At 39.8% G+C, this 14,340-nt stretch overlaps 1 protein-coding gene across 2 annotated transcripts in view; it reads right to left on the reverse strand.

Annotated features, from left to right (window-relative positions):
* LOC148016439 (S-adenosyl-L-methionine-dependent methyltransferases superfamily protein) overlaps positions 1-14,340 on the reverse strand; it is a 41,670-nt gene that overhangs the window by 12,694 nt on the left and 14,636 nt on the right. The gene's annotated exons all lie outside the window — the stretch shown is intronic.

Genomic DNA, 14,340 nt, shown 5'->3' on the forward strand with positions numbered 1-14,340 from the left:
AACGCTCCAACCACATTCCAAGCTTTAATGAACAAAATACTTCAATCACTTTTATTCAAGACAGTTTTGGTGTTCTTTGACGACATATTGATATATAGTAAGGACAGAGGAGCATTTACAGCATGTTAGAGAAGTTTTTGACATATTGAGGAGTCATAAGTTATTTGCTAAAGCAACCAAATGTACACTCATTGCCAAAGAAGTAGATTACTTGGGACATATTGCTGGAGAAAATGGCATCAAGGTTGACCCAAAAAAGGTCCAACGTATGAAAGATTGGCCTACTCTAACAAATACCACTTCTTTGAGGGGTTTTCTTGGTTTATCTTCTTTCTACCGAAGATTTATCAAGAATTATGCTCGTGGGGCTGCACCATTAACCGATCGGTTAAAGAAAGAAGCTTTCTTTTGGGATGAAATAGCCGACAAAAGCTTCAATGAGCTTAAGCAACTTCTCAATTCAACACCCATATTGGTTTGTCCCAACTTTTCTAAGGTCTTTGTGATCTATGTGGATACTAGTGGGAGAGAATTGGGGGTTGTTTTAGCCCAAGAACATGGTGTCATTGCATATGAGAGCAAAAAATTTGATAAAAAAGAAAGACAAATGCATGTATATGAGCAAGAGATGCTAGCTATACTACATGCAGTTAAAAAATGACATCACTACCTCTATGGAAGCCACTTTAAAGTGAAAAGTGACCATAGGGTGATGAAGTACTTCCTCTCACAGCCCAACTTGTCTCCTAAACAAATAAGGTGGTTGGCAACTCTTCAATCGTATGATTTTGAGATAGCATACACAGCTGGAAAAGACAATGTAGTGGCAGATACACTCTCTAGGATGTGGGCATCTAGTGTATCTACCGTCTCCACTATATATAAAGATTGGATAAATGACATACAAGAGGAATATATGATGGAGGAGCATGCTGCCACAATAATGCAGAAATTACAGCAAGGGATAAATGAAGAATATCCAAACTTCAAATGGCATAATGGACTTTTATTTGATTCCCCAAAGCGATTTTAGGCTGAAAGTCCTTCAAGAAATGCATTCTTCGCCCTTGGCTGGTCATCTTGGTCTCTTTAAGACTTTTGACAAGGTGCACAAGAGTTTCTATTGGAAAGGCCTATGACGGGATGTGAAGGAGTATGTTTCTCATTGCTTGGAATGTCAACAAAATAAAGATTTGTCTTTATTACCAGCCGGTCTCCTTCAACCCTTGCCTATCCCACAAGGAAAATGGACCAACATTTCAATGGACTTCATTACGGACCTCCCTACCACAAGGCATGGTTGGAATAGCATTTTTGTTGTGGTGGATAGGCTTACCAAATAAGCCCGTTTTATTCCAACCAAGACACAATTTTCAGCAAAGCAAGTGGCCGGTCAATTCATGGAAGGAGTGTTCAAGTTACATGGTATGCCCTTGAGGATAGTGTCGGATAGAGACACTAGATTTATGAAAAAAATTTGGAAGGGTTTGTTTACTTCCATGGGCACTACTCTTACCCCTAGTACAGCTTACCACCCTCAAACCGATGGTCAAACTGAAAGAGTTAACCGATGGGTGGAAGTATACTTAAGACACTTTTGCCATAATACGCAATCATCTTAGGATAATTGACTGCATCTTGCTGAATTTTGCTACAACAATACATATCATATGAGCATTGGGATGGCTCCTTTTGAAGCACTTTATGGATACAAGGTTCAAATTCCTTCAACCATGTTTCATGAAGACGTGAATCCACAAGCAAAGGACGAGTTAGAAAGAATGGAGATGCTTATGAAGCAATGTAAAGAAAACATAAGAAAGATACAAGATGTCATGAAGTCTTGTGCTGATGATAGGCAGAGGCACATGGAGTTTGAGTTGGAGATTGGGTCTTTTTGAAGGTGCCCAAGACTCATTATGCATCCCTTAAGGGTGGAAATAACAAGTTAGCTCACAGATTTCACAGCCCATATTTGGTGTTGGAAAAGATTGGAGAGCTTGCATATAAGCTCTAATTACCTTCAACCACTCGTATACATGATGTTTTTCATGTATCACAATTGAAGAAGTATATTGGGCAGGATGTACAAGTTATTGAAGAGCTTCCATCACTTGATGAAGATGGACTGATTGTCTCTGAACTTGAGAAGATTATTGGGAAGCGTGAAAAGGTTCTTAGGAACCGAACTCTCACTGAAATTTTGATCAAATGGAAGGGACTACCTATGAAAGAGTCCACTTGGCAACCCTCTTCTTATTTGGACACTTTTCCATGGCTTTTGCAAGATGAATGATCATAGTCTGTGCAGGGACAGCTTGCTGTTTTAAAATATTGTTATTGATTAAATTGCCTTAATGACATCAAAAAGTGATTTTGATGGTACGAGATGATGCCTCAAAGTGTATATTTCATTTCTACTATTCAAACACTGAATTTGGACACTCTAGTCAAAAGTTATGGCAATTCTTCTGATGCAGCCCTGTTTGGACAGCAAGCAGTCAATTCATTGTTTCAGGTTCATTATGATGTTTCTTCACAGTGCTTCCACACGCTTATGGATCTTCATCGACATAATTTGCTTCATTATCGACTTGCTCAGGACAAAACATCTCTAGGGGGGAATGATTTGTAATGAAGCAAATTATCGACATGAGAGTTGAAGCCTATTCCAAGTATAAAACTTTGTACCATACTTGAGCCAAGAGAAAGAGGACTTAGGGTTTAGTATAAAAAGGCAAGAAGTGCTAATGTAGCATCATTCTTTGGCATTATCACAATTTTATCCTTCTTGTCTTTCATTTTTCTTGTACTTGGTTAGTAGCTCATGGCTACATTGTGCTATGGTAATGGAAGATGTTCCATGACATGGCCATGTTTGTGATTCAGCTTGTTACATTTCTTGCTATGTGTAGCTTAAATTAATTTGATTTCCTGTTCATTTCCATTGTTAGGTTAGTCCTTTACAACATGGGTATTTTTGCCAAGTGACAGCCTTCTAAACCCAATTTTCAGCATTATCCAACCATTAAACTAATTTTTAAATTTAAATAATTCTAAAAATTCATTTCAATCCTTCTGACCCTACCCAAAATTAATTGTGTCCATCCATAATTAAATTGGCTAAACCATTTGCAACCTGGAGTGGTCTCCAACCTCTGTTGACCCTTAGACCGACATTTATTAATTAATTAATGCTAGTCCCTAGTATTACCACTCACATTCATTGGCCAAACAACTATCCTAGAGTCAAAATTGATACCAATTGACCACCAAAACCCAGTTGGCATAACTTATCACAACATTTGCCTTTGACACCTACTACATCCTCAGGATCCTTGAGCATGTTATCATGAAATAATTGCCATGTGCATCACATGTACTAAAAATATACCCATCACAACCGTCTCAATGAAAAATGATGTGCTCACTTGAGGAAAGGTGAAGGAAACTGTGTTAAGTGGCATTCCATGTAACAAAGCCCCATGGTTAAAGGATGGCATTCCCTATAACGATGCACAATGATGTGAAGTGGTAGAAAAGTGTGAGTATGGAACGGAGAATGAGAATGTGCTAGGAGATAAATGGAGGTTCCAACTCCCATTGTGGAGAATGCTGATATGGAGTGTAATCCAAGGTTTTGGAATGAAGAAGAGAGGAAATTGATGTGTGGGCTAGAAGAGAGTGGAATGGGAGGGATTTCAGAAGAGTAGCTTACATGCTCCTAGCTCAAATGAAACATAAGATATAGATATACCTAATGAAAGATGTTGGCTTTGAGAGCCCCCTTTATCGAAGTTTACATACAAAAAATCATCTGAATCCTACACACCAAAAGGAGAAACAAGAGAGGATTTTGATTCATACGACTTAAAGGGATTGTGTGAACCTCACACTAGGCCTAGTTGAGATGAAGATGGATCGCCAATCATCCCAAATGTCGTGTATTAGCAATATTGTCAGCTAATGAGTAAGTCTACGTCATGCCTAGTATTACTAGCTATTTTACGCATTTTATTGTGGCCTATATGATGCATATTTGGGCATTTGCCGATCTGATGCATTATTTGCATTCTTTTTTGCCTATTTATTTGGCCTCCTCCCCCACATTCAGTCATTCATCACTTTCAATCTCCTATTTGGTATATGGATTCCATTTTCCAAGCATTCTTCTAAGTTCTCTTCTTTGTAGTGTTCTCTCTTTCTTTCTCTTCTGTCTTGTGTTCAGTAGTCTATTTGAGCACTTGTTTATGCTTCCATTAGTACATCACTTATGACATGGTATCAGATTTCATCATCTCTACTCCTACTGCTATTTTTCTACTGATTACAGGTCTTCCCCTGTTAATCGTTGCCTTTTCCTGCTTGCTGCACACTGTCTACAGCCTAGCGACTACTCTCTATTATCCATCGCCTTGTTTTCACCCTTCTATACGCTGCATTTTAATTTTTTGCACTATTTTATTTCTGATTAATCTGCACTTCAATGTCCAACTGCTGCATTTACCGCGTTTCATGCCTTTGTAGGCTGGGTGATAGTATATGCTGCCTTCTAACAATGTTTGTTGGCTATTTTCCCTTTTTTGCAATCAATTCTATGTGATCAACTTGTGAATACTACGTGTGACCTCTCTTATTGTGGTCTTTGCTGTTTGGTTGGCTGTACTCTCTCTCTCCATATCTTCACTCCTCTATCTTCTCTTCTTATCCTGTCCATATGGCTCCCTAGTGAACTTCTACTGATGATAAGTTACATTGCCCTAACTAATATGGAATGTTGTCATGAAAGCTTGGTTTGTGCAGAAGCGGTTATGGTACATTGTTTGTGGAGCTATTCCACATCCTCAATGTCCTTTTCGAGTTCTTGAAGATTTTAATGCAACATGAGGAAGATGTGCTTACATGGGATACGGATGATGTGCATGCCTATTATGCTCTTCTTCAATGTATTTCTAAAGAAGTTCTATTGACGGTTACCTCTTGCACGACACCTCCAGAAGTATGGTCGAAGCTTCAAATGTTATAGGCACCTTCCACCGTGTGTGCAATGGCCCTTTATGGACAACTTCAACACATTAAATTTGAGCCTAAGGACACCATTCAGTCATTTTGTCGCCGTGTTACACAGATACAGGACCAACTTCGACACATGCAATTTGCCCTTCCAGGGACAAATCTTATGGTAATGGTACTCTACAAGCTCCTCCTAGAGTTTGGAGTGGAGAATGCTTTGAGGGCACAAACATCATCTACACTTGTAAGCTTCACACATATATCCTCGATGCTACTTGAGCAGAGGCCTCTTTGCATCTACATGGGAGGCTTCCGTCTCATTATGGAGGTTCTAGTGAGGCTCTTGCAGCTTCAGAGAGGGGCGACAACAAGAAGAAGTCGAAGGCCTAGTGCTACCCCTATGGTAAGAAGAAACACTTGCGGAAGGACAGCAAGGAGTTAGCAACCTCACGAAAGAAGAAGAAGAAGAAGAAAAAGAAAAAGAAGCGGGATGCAAACTCCTCCAACGAGGCATCCTCTTCCTCAGACTTCGACCCCGATCTTGTAGCCAAGGAGAAGTTCCAGGCATACAAGGGATCCACTTCTTCAAATCGAGGAAAGGGCTTGGTAGCCCCTTCCTCTACTGCTTTCTAGCGTAGACGATGCATTTATCCCTCATGACTCTCCAGTGCAAAAGACAGGATATGAGAGGGCAGTGAGATGGGGCAGACGAGCCTCATCTATACAGGTGTACAAATGCACATGTTCCATAGAGGGGCATTCTTGACGCATTGTAGTCCGGCAAGTAGCCCATAAAACTATAAACGCAAATAGCAAATAGTAAAATGCTGAGAAAGATAGCAAAAAAACAGGCTGAAAATGAGTAGAGGATGGTCGTTCAAACTGGAGAGCAATCACAACAGCAAGAATAGTCCAAACAACACACGAAAAGTCAAAACACAAACCTGCACCAGCATAAAACAGCAGCAAGAATAGCAATCCTAAAATCTGATACCATGTCAAAAGTGGATGCAATAATGAAAGCATGGAAAACTTTTGTAATAGACTGTTGAACACAAGAGACGAGGGAAAAGAGAATCACTACAAAAGAAAACAACTGTAAGGTGCCCGCCCCATCGGCTGTCCAGGCACGCTTTTAGCGGTCTATCGAGAAACGAATCTAAGCGTCGTTGCCCAGCATTTCCATGAAATGTTCCGAGTTTTGTCGCCTAGGGTTTCCCGAATCCGCCTCGCAACGGAACGTTCACGGCCGAACCCACTAGGATCGACCTGAAATTTGGGCTCCTAGTGGCCAAGGTCTCCTAACAGCATTCTAGCATCAGCTCCTAGACATCCTACTTTACGCAAAGATACCCAAGCCGAAGCAGACCCATGACGCACTTGGTTCAAAGAGAAAGAGAAACAAGAGGGATGTGCCGCTCAACCTCTCTGCCCGTAGGGCATAGTCCCATTCCGGTCCCCTAAAACAGCATGAGTCGGGTTATAACATAATAATACCTAAAACAGCATGAGTCGGGTTATAACATAATAATACCTAAAGGTTGAATGACAGTAAAATCTTGTGAGAAGCCTCCCAGTTCTCTGGGATCACCCTGCCGTAGGACAGACCCGTTGGGGGTTCCGCCCACCCGCTTCCCTTAATAGCTTTAGTTTTCTAATTAGGTCCTATCACATTTATGTGTGACACTTAAAGTCAGCTTCATTAATTAAGCCTTTTAGGGAACATGGTTCATTCGCATAACTTATAGCACAAACACGAAAATAGAGCAAGCAATCTATTGACAAACAAGTTCAAACAAGTTCCTTAACTTATCTTCAAGTTAATCTTTGTCTCCCATCCATACAGGAGAAATTATGTATCCCTTCTGTCCAACAGAAGTATCTCTTCTGCCCTGCAGAAGTAACTGGTTCAAATCACATGGCACCATAAATTCAATCCTTTATCTAGAATAGGATCTCCCAACATGCCCAGACGTTGGGGGCCACGGAGGTTTTCAACTCCATTCTAGACCTAGCAAGGGGTGTCCAGAGCTCCACCTGACCCGCAAGCTGTCTAGGAGCGAAACATCATTCTTGTGGTTGACCATTTCACCACTCAACCTTCGGCCCATAAATCGAGCAGTGCCCTCTTTGGGTTAATCCGCGGTGCGATCATGGAGGTGATTCACCCGTGCAATATATCCTTCATTAATTAAATCCTTTAGGAACCCAGCACAGCAAGGCATTCAACCCTAATATCATTTTCTAGGAAAACATTCCTTTATCCCCATGGCAACTTGTCATCACAGACCCTTGCCATGCATTTAGCATAAATCACAAGCACTTGAAACAATCATCTAAACAACAAACTAACAACCAGTTGAATGTAAAAACATTTAGGATGTTATTCAATCAACCAACAAAAACCCATAGGAATTCTTGCCAAACAATGCAAGAATAGTCGCGATAACATTGCCATCACATATATGTTCTTCCCCTTGGGATCAAAGAGTGATTCTATGTAAAATTTACTTAACACTTGTATGCATAATGTCATGATTATGCCATTCATAACCCTTGACCGATTCCTCCTTGTAATTGCTCTATCAACGAACAAGCCATATGCAACTAGGTGCAATGAACTTTCCTTAATACATGCACTTTGCAAGCTCGATCTTTTGAATACGTGAGCTAAAATTTATCCCTTCCGATGACCTACACCCGTGCATCATAGTATAGGGCCTAACGTATCTCATACAAAAATCAAAACAAGTATCTATCAATTTGGAAATACATTACTTACGACCGGAGACCAAAGTTGGATTGACAGTGATGCCTTTGCTCGAAGCTTCGTTATTGGTTATGGGATTGCCATCATCCCCACGTGACGTTCTTCGCTTAGAAACCATCGTCCACAAGTAGACTCAAGAGATTAAGAAGGTAGAATAGATTCAATATGCGAGAGTGCAAGACAAAATGGCTAAGTCGAGAATCAAGATAGAGAGAACTGTGCAGTCTCTCGAGGTGACTCCTCTCTCTCTCTCTCTCTCTCTCTCTCTCTCTCAAGCTCTCTTTCAAGCTCTTTCTCACAATCTCTTGGAGGGATATCATTCTCTCAACCTCTCTCTCGTAGCCTCTTGGGGTCTCCTTATGCTTTCTTATGCCTCTCCATGCCTCATATTTATAGTGAATTAGAGAAAAGGCTTGTGGCTGAGAAGATGAGCTTTTTGTAGAGGGGAATCTTGAAAAAATTAGTGATTTAATGCTCAGATCATAAATCCGATGGTTCCATTGGCTCCCAAAGGGAAGTAAAACCCCAAGACACTTACTTAGAAAGCTCTTAGTTCACTCCTCCTTTTCTCTGTTCGAAGTGTTGTTTTCTGTCTGTAGACTGCAATCCCGACGCGCACGATTTCGCAAATCCCTCTCTTTATTTTATTTTTCTTTTGATAAAATCTCCAAAACTAACTAAAATATCACTTGTCTTTTTTTTAAAATAACACCTAGTTTTAAAAATCTTCATAACTTTTTAAAATAATATCTAAAATATACTAGTTTTGCCCAAAATCTAATATTTTTGGACCATCCAAACTATACACATTAATACTAGTGATTAATATAGCTCATAAGTCTCGTTCATGTTGTAACTTGCGTAAAGGGGTGGCTACGGTCCTTGTCAATCCGAGAAAAATATCGGATTTACGACTCTCGATTTTTTTACACATATTTTTTAATTAAATAAAAATCCTTAATTATTAACGTAAGTTAGTCTTTAGTTAGTAATCTTACTAACTTATTAATTTACTAACTAACTTTCGAACTAACCAACTAACTTTTATTGTGTGGAAATATTAAAAAAACATTGCACAAAGAACTCAAAAGCAAAGAGATGCTTGAGAAATGGAATCCATATACCAAGATATGAAACAATACATATCCAACGTGAGTAAGTGTGGCTGTCAAGGCACCAGCCCTGACTCCCTCTCTCCACCAAAATCTGAGAAGGTGAATGACAATGATGACTATGGAGGAAAAGTGCCTAATATAGGGCACAATAAATGCCAAGAATATGATAGGTCGGCTAGCAATAAATGCTCCAAACACCATGAAAATGATACATATAAAATGCCTAAAATATCTAAGATGTACCCAACCCTCTCTGGCATGCATAGACTCACACATGAACTAACATATTCCCTAACACAAACCCCTAACTCAACTGAAGTTAGCTAACTCTAGAACTAACTCTATATGTAGTGACAACTTATTAACTTAGTCGTTTTCACACTACAAACTGACAGACTAAAACATTGGGCACTACCCATAGAATTGGCAAATTCTAACAATTTTAGAGAAGACTGGGAGTTTCATTAGGTCTCACTAGCTTGGCATTGAGTTTAATTTTGCTTCTGATTTTAATTTGAGTTTGGATTTTGCTTGCCCTTCCCTTGCTGCCCCTTCTAAGAAGCAGCAATGAGAGCCCCCTTTGTGGAGGTCATCCTATGAAACTCATCGAATAGCCAAGTGTAACATATAGTTAACACTTAGATTCATAGAATGTGGACATATTGGGCTGTGAAATCACCGTTGCACAAAATGGAAGTATTTCCATGGTATCTTGTTAAGGAATAATGTGTACTAATTGTCAAAGAACTTAAAGAGCCCTAACCCCCCGTGGTAGAGAACTCACCCAGAAGTCATCAATACTCAACCAACTTGACTTTCAAGTCATCCGAATCAATAATTCTAAAGTTTTGGAGCTTATGGTCAAGATTTATGCCACAAGTACTATCCCGAGCCACATAGTAGTTAATCAAGTGTGCCCAATGCTTCGACGCTAAGTCAAAACATTGAAGCTAACAATGAAACTCAATCAGTAAGCCTTGCATCAGCTTGACAATAGCGAAGGCATTTCCAGCCTTTCATGAGCGGACAACCTCATATGGAGAAAGTGCGAGATCAAGTTGGGGTTCCAACCCTTGCACAACATCCCATAGATTCTATAAGTCAAAGACGTACCTCATTAGATTTGACCAAGAAGTGTAGTTAGACGCGTTAAAGCAAGTCTTGTCAAAAGACATGCTCGGCTCATCAAGAAGAAGAACCAAGAGATATTTTATAGGTAGGGTAAGAAGGGTAATATGAATAAGGAGAAGGTGGTGGAGAGGAACAAGGAGGAAGAGGAGGAGACAAATAGGTAGAAATAGGTTGTAAATATCCAATGGGTACCGATTGATACGAAAACACTAGAACATGAATGTTTCCATAAGGTGGAAGCACTCAGACACATGAGGCCTGTCTAAATGTCGACAGGGGCACAATAAAATGACCAGAAGGCCCACTAGGTAATGCCATGGAGGCAAACTGTGGTACCAGCTAATCCACAATCGATAATGGCTGGGTGGAAATCCCACACCATGATAAGCCCGAAATTATGTGGATGGGAGGATGAACCTCCATCATGGTTACACGAATCAACTAAGGAAAGGACAAGGTCCTAAAGGCTATGCCTAAGGGTGAAGAATCCTCTAGTGTCGTGTGTGAAGACATGTGAGATGCACTTAATGGATATGTAAAAAAATGTGTAGCGAGAGAAAAGGAACAACTGGGCGGGGGCGGGAGATTAAATGGATTTGTGAATGCAATTGTGGGAAATGTTTTTGGTTCCTTTTGTCTATTAAATGAATTGAATTAAAAAGAAAGAGATGATTCACCTACTTCAAAATGACCTTAAGATGAAGAAACTGAAGGAAAAGAAGGGAAGAAACTTACAAGTGGTTGAATTAAACTTTGTACTCTTTACCTTTCTTTAAGTTCATGAGCAAAAGTCTTTCTTCTTCAGGATTAATGAACCAATATCTTGATTGCATGATCCCCTCTTCATGAGAATCACCAAAATCTGGAAGCAAAAGATTGAGAAGTATGAAACTACATACCTAGTATAGGAGTAAATGAGGGTAGAGATGTAAATGGAATAGATGAGAGAGGTAAAGTGAATGGTGTTGATATAGATGAAAAAGAGATTAATGGTTTGTACTCCATGTCCATTTCCACGACAAGATGGCCAATCCCTTGTGGAGCTTCCATCCTTCCTGCAAAATCATTTGACTAGTGTACTCAATCTAAAGGGGAAAACTCAAATTCATCTTCAAGTTATTGTTGAAGCCCAATACATAAGAATGATATCATACTCAGCTCTTGAGATCTCATAGGGTCTTTGGACTCCATGGTAGTCTGATGTTTCTCTCGCCATGTCAAAACTTTGCAAAGCAAAATGTGAGACTCACTCCTACTCATTTCTCGATGGATCTGGCTTGGGAGAAAATAGTGGTGATGTAGTATTCAAAGTCATCTTGCCCTCCTATTTTTCGTGCTTCTTGCAAAAGGCTTTCAGATCAAAGTACAGGGTTTCTTTAGACAGATCCTAGCTCTGATACCATGTAAAGAAATGCCCTAATGTAGAAAATACAAACACAATTGTACAACAAAGCACAAACTGATAACAGAACACAATTAGGGTGAGGGTAACTCAAAGATAATGAACACTGTCAATAATCTAGAATGAATAAATCTGAATAACACAATGCTCATGCAGCAAACACACTATGCAATCATGAATACTATACCTCAAACACTCGTGTCTCAAGGACCGAGGCAAAGGGAATGAGCTAGAGAGAGTGTTGTACTCTGACAAATCCCAAAATGCACCAAGGCAGCCTCCGAAGACGTCTAGCAACAGAAAATGCAGCAATGTGGATGCCAAACCAATATCAAACAAGCAAAGAAGAGAGAGAAAAACAGCAAATGCACATTTTTGAGACCATGTGGCAACCTGGCAAAGTCCTACAGCAGCAAAACGCAAGTTTTCTGATGAAAACGAGCAGGCAGGAGCAAAATGCAGCCAACTCAGGGGTCACCCACAGTGTGTGACATCTCCTAGATGGTCACCACACACGGTAGACAGGTCATTAGCAGCAAACACAGGTTTTGGGACTGGTTGGCAGCAGCCAACAACTGATGTGGACAGCAAACTACGAAGGAAGGCTGATAGACAGGGCCAAAAGGTGGAAGATGATGACGGGCAGCTTCGACTAAGATATCCTCTATGAACGGGATGTGGATAGTGAAGCGTCTTTGTCAATTAGTTGACCACAACCTAGATTGTGTCATGACCTTGATTCGTATGGGGTAATCCTACTACAAAATCCATGGAGATACTACTTCCCTTTTTATCATGAATTTTTACTAAGCATATTGCCAACATCAGGTACCATGTCTTTCAAGATGCGCCTTTAGTGATCTCCCTGTCATTATCCTACCTTGAAACTCTAGGTTCATGCAGTTGCATGCAAAGGAGATGCATAGGTTGTTGAGCTAAATTATCATTAGCTTTCATTATACACCCCCAAAACTCGAGTAAATTAATGAACTCAAACCATTTCTTTTAAATGGGAGCGGTTCGACAGTGTTTCATTGTACCACATGTAAATCCTAATTTGGGAGGCCCCAAACTTTCTATAAATAGACAACCTGCCCTCCCGCCAAGAGTCCAAGAGTAGCGATCAAACAATGTGCACAATAGGGCCTTGAGTCCTATAAAAAGGACTAGATTGTCCTAACTCTAAAGTGTCCCTAGTGCATTCTCACTACTAACACCCATCCACATGTCCACGGATGTAACACTTTCCCCCCTATGAATGGTATAGTCCCCCGCAATATCCTCAAGGTCAAAATCATAAAAACAACTCTTCAATAAATGTTTAGTCACGAGACTTTCTCAATCGAGGAAAATTGATTCCCTTTGGTGCAGTGTTTAGTCGCGAGACTTCCTCAATCGAAGACAATCGATTTCCCTTGGTGCAATGTTTCTTTCAAACAACTCACATGGAGCATCAAGTGAACTCAGATGTCCAAAGGTAAATGATAAATCCAACTAGTAAGACATGCAAGTAATCTTATTGGTAATCTATAAAGGTCTAAATGATAACTAATAGCATTGGTCAATAGTTATTTATTCCAAGCCACTTGGGACTTTGAAGGTAAATCCAAATGCCCTCTTACAACTCTCGAGAAGTACAATTTTGGTTAGCATAAAGCATACCACGAACATTGGCTACTTTAATGCTTTCCTTTGAAATCATTTATGCTTTCTACATATTGCGCAAGAAGTCAAGTTTGAACTTGACTCCCTTGAGCTCGACAACAATCAGTGGGTTTCAGCTCATAACCATATATCAGTATATAAATAGGCTTTATCCCATTGTGAGATCCTTAGCATTGTTATAAGCAAACCCAATCTGTGGAAGATAATGCTCACAATCAATTTATCCCTAGAAAACATATGCACCCGCATGTCCTCGATGATCTAATTTGTCCTCCCAATCTATTCATTGGTCTCAGAATTCTCCAACTTTTGGAAGATTGTTTTCTAGAAATGGCTAATGAAGTTAGGATCACGGTTGTTCACTATTTCTTTAGGATAACAATAAAGTTATAGAGATGCCTCACAAACAAACTAGCCAAGTCATGGCTTTTAACAATCATGAATGAATCTATATGAAATAGAAGGGGTGGCAAGGGTAGGAGCAAGGGTGGAATGGTTAGATTCTTGGGAACATCATGAACATGTTTGTTTTTTTTGTTTGGGGCACAATAATTTTTATCTAGCAACTTTTTGGGTCTTACAAACTTTTGCAAAAAAGAATTTATTAATCAAATATGACGCTCAAGAACTTTGGTGGGACAACTAGCTCGAACATTTCTATGGAAGGGAATCAAGTCATTGCTACTTTCATCCCTCTACATCTATCTTCACCTTCTTGCTCTTATACAATGGAAGAAATCGATTGCTGCCCTGTTTAGGCAACCATGAAAGTTGTCTCCATTGATGGAACACACAGTCCTCAAACTGCTGTCACCTATTGTCGTAGTCTCTTCACGGCATGTCACCAGCTCTTGGAGAGTTTCTTGCTAGCTGAAAATGGCATGTCAACCATTGTAGCAGCTATGGCAGTCTTTTCTCTGTCTCTCTCAATTTGCACAAGGTTGGAATGACCCTCTATGTCTCTCCTAGCTCAAAAATGTCTTTTCCATTGCATGGGCAAGTTTTGCCAAGTGGCAATCTTCTAATCCCATTTTCCAGCATTATCTAACTTATTAAACTAATTTTTAAAATATTAATTTAATAATTATTCTAGTGCTCAAAAAAATAATTTCACTAGCCAATAATTGAATTGGCTAGGCCAATTTGTCTTTCAAGTATCCTTGAGTAGTTATTAGCCCTTAGTCCAGCATTAATTAATTAATTAATACCTAGTCTCTAATGTCACCATTGATATTAGTGGCCAA

This window comes from Lygodium microphyllum, chromosome 23 (genome assembly GCF_053477565.2).
Source record: "Lygodium microphyllum isolate KBCC chromosome 23, Lygodium_microphyllum_v1.1.10, whole genome shotgun sequence".
Taxonomy (NCBI): domain Eukaryota; kingdom Viridiplantae; phylum Streptophyta; class Polypodiopsida; order Schizaeales; family Lygodiaceae; genus Lygodium; species Lygodium microphyllum.